The 6668-nt window shown below is 42.2% G+C and overlaps 1 non-coding gene across 1 annotated transcript; it reads left to right on the forward strand.

Moving 5' to 3' along the window:
- Positions 1 to 371: 371 nt before the first annotated feature.
- Positions 372 to 535, forward strand: LOC120858991. The gene has a single exon (XR_005720011.1). It is a non-coding gene; the product is annotated as a U1 spliceosomal RNA (small nuclear RNA).
- Positions 536 to 6668: the final 6133 nt, after the last annotated feature.

Here is a 6668-nt window from a genome sequence, read left to right on the forward strand (position 1 = left end):
TGCTATATTTTCAAAAAGAAAAGTTGGGTTAGCTATCACTTTCCATCCAGGTGCTTAAATAAGTCTTTTCTTCTCCTTGTCATTATGAAACGGCATGGTCAAAGACAGAGAAGAATGGGTAACACTCCTGGGTACGTTTACCAGAGTATTATTAAAGAAAAGGAATTATTTTGCTTCAAAGGTGGAGATTTACAATACCTGTATAATGTTTCCAAAGGGGATAATGAAAGGTTTGGCCAGAGTTCTACATCTTATACTTACACAGGGGTTTTTGACTTGTATGTATATGTTAAACACGCACACAATATATCCATAATATATGGATTCCATATATCCTGCCCACCTCTTGGAATTATCAAGAGAGTGATTCAGTACTTACCTGGCAGGAAAGATACCATGATCACAAAGGTGGTTTTACCAGGGCAAAGCTTATTCATCGCACTCTGGAGGTGCTAAACCCTGCGATGTCCCCAAAAGTGGAAAACTCAACTGCTTGATTTGTGGTAGTGGGGGACTGAGTTCGTGCTTTTCCCTGTTTGAAAAAAAAAAATGAGAGAGAGGGAGATAGAGAGAGGGAGGAAGGATGATTCACCCATTTTCTCATTTAATAAGTATGTTTGGTTGAAGGGATCCAAAGACGGAAAAGACATGGTCTAGTTTGTAAAGAAATCCATCTTGGAGAAAGGATTAAATTAGGTCATGATATGGATAGTAGCTCACATTATTTTTAAAGTTGTCATTGTGCTAAAATGGTTTCATAATTGTGGGTCTTTTATTTTCATCCAGAACGGCTGGATATAGGTGCTTTCGAAATTATTGGAGCAGGATGATGTATAGCAAAGACATCTGCTGTGTCGGTGTTTTCGTAGTTCTAGCTATCAGAATCTTGTCATTTTTTAAAAAGATTTGTTTATTTATTTGGCTGTGGCGGGTCTTTGTTGCTGCATGTGAGCTTCCTCTAGTTGCAGTCCAGGCCTCTCGTTGCAGTGGCTTCTCTCGCTGCGGAGCACGGGCTCTAGGCACGCAGCCTTCAGTAGGTGCAGCTCGTAGGCTCAGCATTTGTGTCTCACTGTCCCTGGTGCACTGGGCCAGTAGTTGTGGCACATGGATTTAGTAGCTCCATGGCATGTTGGATCTTCCTGGACCAAGGATGGAATCAGTGTCCTTTGCATTGCAAGGCAGATAGAATCTTATTTTTAACAGGAATGCTTCTTACTATTTTCCTTGGGCTGTATTAACTTAATAAGAAAAAAAGTGCTAGAGGTTTTAAAGCCAGCCAGACCCACAGTTGACTCTTGGTTTTACCAATAAGTTACTGAAATGACATTGTTGGTAGTGGGAATCACGTAAACTCTCTGACCTTTATTGTTCTCATCTATTAAATGGGGATAATAGAATTAAGGATTCTCAAAGTTTTTTATGAGTTACATATTAATCTGTATTTTAAAAGCACCTAAGAGAGTGGGTGGTTCCATAAATGAAAAAAATAGACAGTGGTCATTTTTATTTCATAGGAAATCTGATTATTATAATATGACAAATTAGCTGAAGGCCTCAGACAAATTAGGGATTCCCTGATGGTTCAGATGGTAGTCTTCCTGCAATGCGGGAGACCTGAGTTCGATCCCTGGCTTGGGAAGATCCTCTGGAGAATGAAATGGCAACCTATTCCAGTATTCTTGCCTGGGAAATCCCATGGACAGAGGAACCTGGCAGACTACAGTCCATGGTGTTGCAAAGAGTAGGACATGACTGAGCAACTTCACTTTCAATTTTTCATTTTTCAGACAAATTAATACCTTTTCAAGCCTAACTCTAGAGAATCATCTCTAAGAGTTCTTGAAATTAAAAAAAAACTGTATATGAATTCCCTAGAAGGTTTTGATTATATTAAACCCATCTAGAAAATTATTGTATGATATCATTCTCAGTATGCTAGGAGAAAAAATGTTAAATCCAACAAGAAGATGAGGACTTCAGGCTGCTTTTCTTTCATTCCAAGAAGGATAGCTCTTAATCAGAGTGCATTCTCCATTCAAGATAATCTGTGAAGACTGGCATGAAAATGCAGATTCCTAATTGAACAAAGACAATTATTTCCAGATTGAAGTACAGTGGTGAATAGCTCTGTGCTCCAATTACCGTCAGACTTTTATTTCAAATGGGAGGCTGAAATCACAGATGAGTTAGCCTTAATTGGGAGAAATGGCTGAAATTGTAGTTTTAATGCCCTACTGTAACATCATGTATGTAGGTCATCTTTCTTTCATGTATACATGACAGTACCCTGTTTATGTCCATTTGGGACAGCAAGCTGTGATGGCAAAAAGACAGCCTTTTTACAAACAAAGGTATAAGCCCCCAGAAGTTCATTAGAGCCATACAACTATATAGCTTTTAAATAAAGGAATGGAAAAGTACATTCTTTTTTATAACTATGTGTGAATTCATTGACTAATGTGAAAACCTAACTCAAGATAGCATTACTGCAAGCAAGATTTCCTCGATCCTGACTATTTCTTCATAATATATTCCACTTAAGACTATCAGAGAGTAGCCCAGCCATGAATACATAGGCCCCCTCAAATTAGGTCAGGTCTAACAGATTTTCTAAAGGTTGGAAAAAAGACAAATACCAATGTCAGATGAAGTCTGTGCTTTTCAAACAACCAGCAAACACCAAAGGAGAGTTTGTTGTACGGTTGAGTTGGAGATGGTATTGTGTTGGCAGAGATGAAGATATGGAAATGTTATTAGTAAAGATTCCTCTTCACAGGTTCCTTTTTCACTTCAGCTTGGAATTCTAGAATCAGACACACGAAACCTTGTCACCAACCATCATGAATCATTTGTGTCCGTACAGATGTTTCCTGTTTTCAAAGGGATTTCACAAATTATTTCGCTTGATTGATCCTCATTCCTCCAAACTCCAAGCTAGGTATGGTAAATTTCATCACCTCTTTTTACAAATAAGTAAATGAGGCACAGATCCTTGCTTAGGGGGACAGAGTAAAAGAGCATAGGGCTGGGACAAAGACCCAGCCTTTGATTAATAATAGCCAACCCAAAATGTCACACGTCACCGGAAAGTGAAAGTGTTAGTTTCTCAGTTGTGTCCCACTCTATATGATCCCATGGACTGTAGCCTGCCAGGCTCCTCTGTCCACGGGATTCTCCAGGCAAGAATACTGGAGTGGGTTGCCATTCCCTCCTCCAGGGGATCTTCCCAATGCAGGAATTGAACCCAGGTTTCTTGCATTGTAAGCAGATTCTTGACCATTTGAGGCACCAGGGAAGCCCTACGTGTTACTGGAGGAACTGTAAAAGACTTCCATGCCTTAGTATGTACTTCCCTGGTAGCTCAGTGGCAAAGAATCCACCTGCAATGCAGGAGATGCACATTTGATCCCTGGGTCAGGAAGATCCCCTGGAGTAGGAAGTAGAAACCCACTCCAGTATTCTTGCCTGGGAAATCCCATGGACAAAGGAGCCTCATGGGCTATAGTCCATGGGGTCTCAAAGAGTCAGACATGACTGAGCGACTGAGCATGCACACACACCTTAGCATGCCAGCCACTACACTTCCACTGTCTTTCAGTCCATAGAAACAACAAGAAAAACACCTGTGCTGTCTATTCTCCTATAATCATTAGCTTTCACCATTAGGGAGATATATATTGTTATCACCAACCTGCAGATGTGGAAACTGGTGCTCATAAAGGATAAGTGACTTTTTCAAAGGCTGACAGTTAAGAGATGAAACTAGACCCAGACTAGGCTCACTGACTCTAAATTCCATGCCTGTTCCATTTACCACAAGAGACGCGGGGTTTTATTATACCTCCTTTGCTTCTGGAGAAGGAAATGGCAACCCACTCCAGTATTCTTGCCTGGAAAATCCCATGGGCAGAGGAGCCTGGTGGGTTACAGTCCATGGGGTCCCAAAGAGTCGGACATGACTGAGCGACTTTGCTTTCGCTTTTGCTTCTGATGCTTTTCACAAAATTTATTCATTTGTTCAACAAAAATCACAGCAGTGGACAAAATAGACCCCCAATCCCTGCCCCTATAGAACTTACATTCTAGTAGGAAAAATAGACAATACACAAAATAAGTGAAAAATACTGTATGTTTGATGGTTGTGCTATGGAGAAGCTGGAAAGGATTTTCAGGAGAGAGTGAAGTTGAGATTTTAGACCAGGTCATCTGGGGAGGCTTCCCTGAAAGGTGGCATTTCAGAAAGGTTAAGAGGGAGGTGAGAGAGTAAATCTGCATTGCAGATGGAGAAAGAAGCAGTGGTCCCCAGCTAAGTGTTTGCCTGGCTTGACCAAGGAATAGGGCAGAAGCGAAGGTGGCTGGAGCTGTGAGGGCAGGGGTAAAGGAGTAAGGCCAGAGGTCCTAGGGTAATGAGAGGTCAAACAGAGCCAGGCTCAGGCCAGCTTGGGGAGTTTTCAGAGTGAAATGGACGCTATTTGAGTGTTTTGATTAAAGGACACTGTTATCTGACATGTCATAAAGAAAGCTCTAGGTCTGTGCTGAGAATAGATGAACAAGGGTCCAAATGGAGGAAGAAAAAACAGTTAGGAGGGAAATGGCAACAATAACAATAATTATAATACTATTAAATTAAATTAAAACAGGCAAAAAATGATTGCTATCAGCTTCCACCAGGAAGATGATAAAAAATGGTTAGAAAGAAATAGGGCTGGCTGTACCTCTGTTGCTGCCTGTCTGCCTTGGTTGGTAAGTGTCTTGGGGACACCGAGAGGGAGGGAGCCCTCCCAGAAAAATGCTCCCAGGAGTGGCAGGCAGTCAGGGGAATGACTTGCTCAGATCCTCCTTCAAGAGAGAACCTCCTGAGGAGGGGGGCTGGTTGATGACCCCATCTGCTCCCCAGATGCCATGCAACAGTGTTCTCAGGGAGGCTACACTCTCCCCAAGTTGCTTCTAGCCAGGGCTCTGCCTAGTCAGAGCTCCTCTCTCAGGCCATCTTTGCTCCAATCCTTCATCCCCTTTCTCCCTTCATAGACCTGCAGGGCTGACATACCTGGCCACTGTCATCCACCTTGGGCTTCAGTAGTTGTTCCTCTCTAATGAGGTTCTTAGAACTGCAGTTGGCATATCCAATTGTTTATTCTAGCCAATAACAAAAAAAGATCCTATTCATAACAAAAATAAATACAAATTGAGCTTTTACTATGTGTCAAAACCTGAACTAAGTGCTATACGTGAAATACTAATATATCTTTCTAATCTTTGTGCATGCTTAGTCATTCAATCATGTCCGACTCTTTGCAACCCCATGGACTGCAGCCCACCAGGCTCCTCTGTCCATGGATTTCCCAGGCAAAAATACAGGAATGGGTTGCCATTTTCTACTGCAGGGGATCTTCCCAACCCAGGGATCAAACCCACGTCTCCTGCATTGCAGGCGAATTATTTACCATCTGAGGCACCAGGGAGCCCTTTTAATCTTTACTACAACCCAGTGAGGAAAGTACTATTTTATGTACAAAGAAACAGAGTCTCCAGAAAGGTTAATCAATTTGCCCAAATTCGAATAGCTGGCAAACAAAGATGTTGCCACTGAACTTAGACAGCTAGGGTATAGAATCTTAATTTTTGCTACTGTATCAATCTCAAGTCAGCCTCATGGCTCCTCTGACTCCATGCCTCTTGGCTATTTGATGCCAGTCTGCTAATATGATTATAAGATTTTGATCACATGTATCCATGGGGCTCAGCAGGAAGCTAGTGCCTTAATGTGCTGGTACGTGAGTGTTCTAGTACCATCGCTATAGTTAGCTGCTGCTGCTGCTGCTGCTGCTAAGTCGCTTCAGTCATGCCCAACTCTGTTCGACCCCATAGACAGCAGCCCACCAGTCTCCGCTGTCCCTGGGATTCTCCAGGCAAGAACACTGGAGTGGGTTGCCATTTCCTTCTCCAATGCATGAAAATGAAAAGTGAAAGTGAAGTTGTTTAGTCGTATCCGACCCTTCACACGGGACTGCAGCCCACCAGGCTCCTCCATCCATGGGATTTTCCAGGTTAGGCTTTCCACCAATTCCCCAGGGCCATACAGTTCCACCTCTCTAGAAGATAGCTGTTCTTGTTTCTTTGCAAATATTGGTCTGATACCTGGCTAGTATCTTTGTCACATTTCACAGTTTGTATTTTATCAATTTTAAGTGAAAACTATGTCATAAACTATCATGGAATGAAGAAAAGAGCCCTAAATAGGGATGAGAAGACCTGGTTTTGAGTCCCAACTCCAGCACTAAGGCAGTAGAAGATGCACTCCATTGCTAGTCACAAACTGCATCTGAGCTAGTCAAGGAAAAGAGGGAATTTATTTGGTCATCCTAACTGGCAAGTCCAAAGGGTGACATTAATTGCAGACATGACTGCATCCAGGGAATTAAATAACAGAGGACTCTGTCTCACTGGATCTATCACCTCTTTCTGCCACTGTTTGGGCTTTGTTCTTGGTATGTTCATTTTATTTTACAGTAAAGATGGCTCTCCCCAACCCCACGCTAGGTTTTTCTTAACACAGGACATTACAAAAGAAACCAATCCCCCCTCACCATATTCATGTAAACCCCTAACTACAGACATGATTGGCCTTATTTGGGAAAGGTGTTTGACCATGAACCAGCCACTAGGCC

The sequence above is a fragment of the Oryx dammah genome, unplaced genomic scaffold (assembly GCF_014754425.2).
Source record: "Oryx dammah isolate SB20612 unplaced genomic scaffold, SCBI_Odam_1.1 HiC_scaffold_29, whole genome shotgun sequence".
NCBI lineage: Eukaryota > Metazoa > Chordata > Mammalia > Artiodactyla > Bovidae > Oryx > Oryx dammah.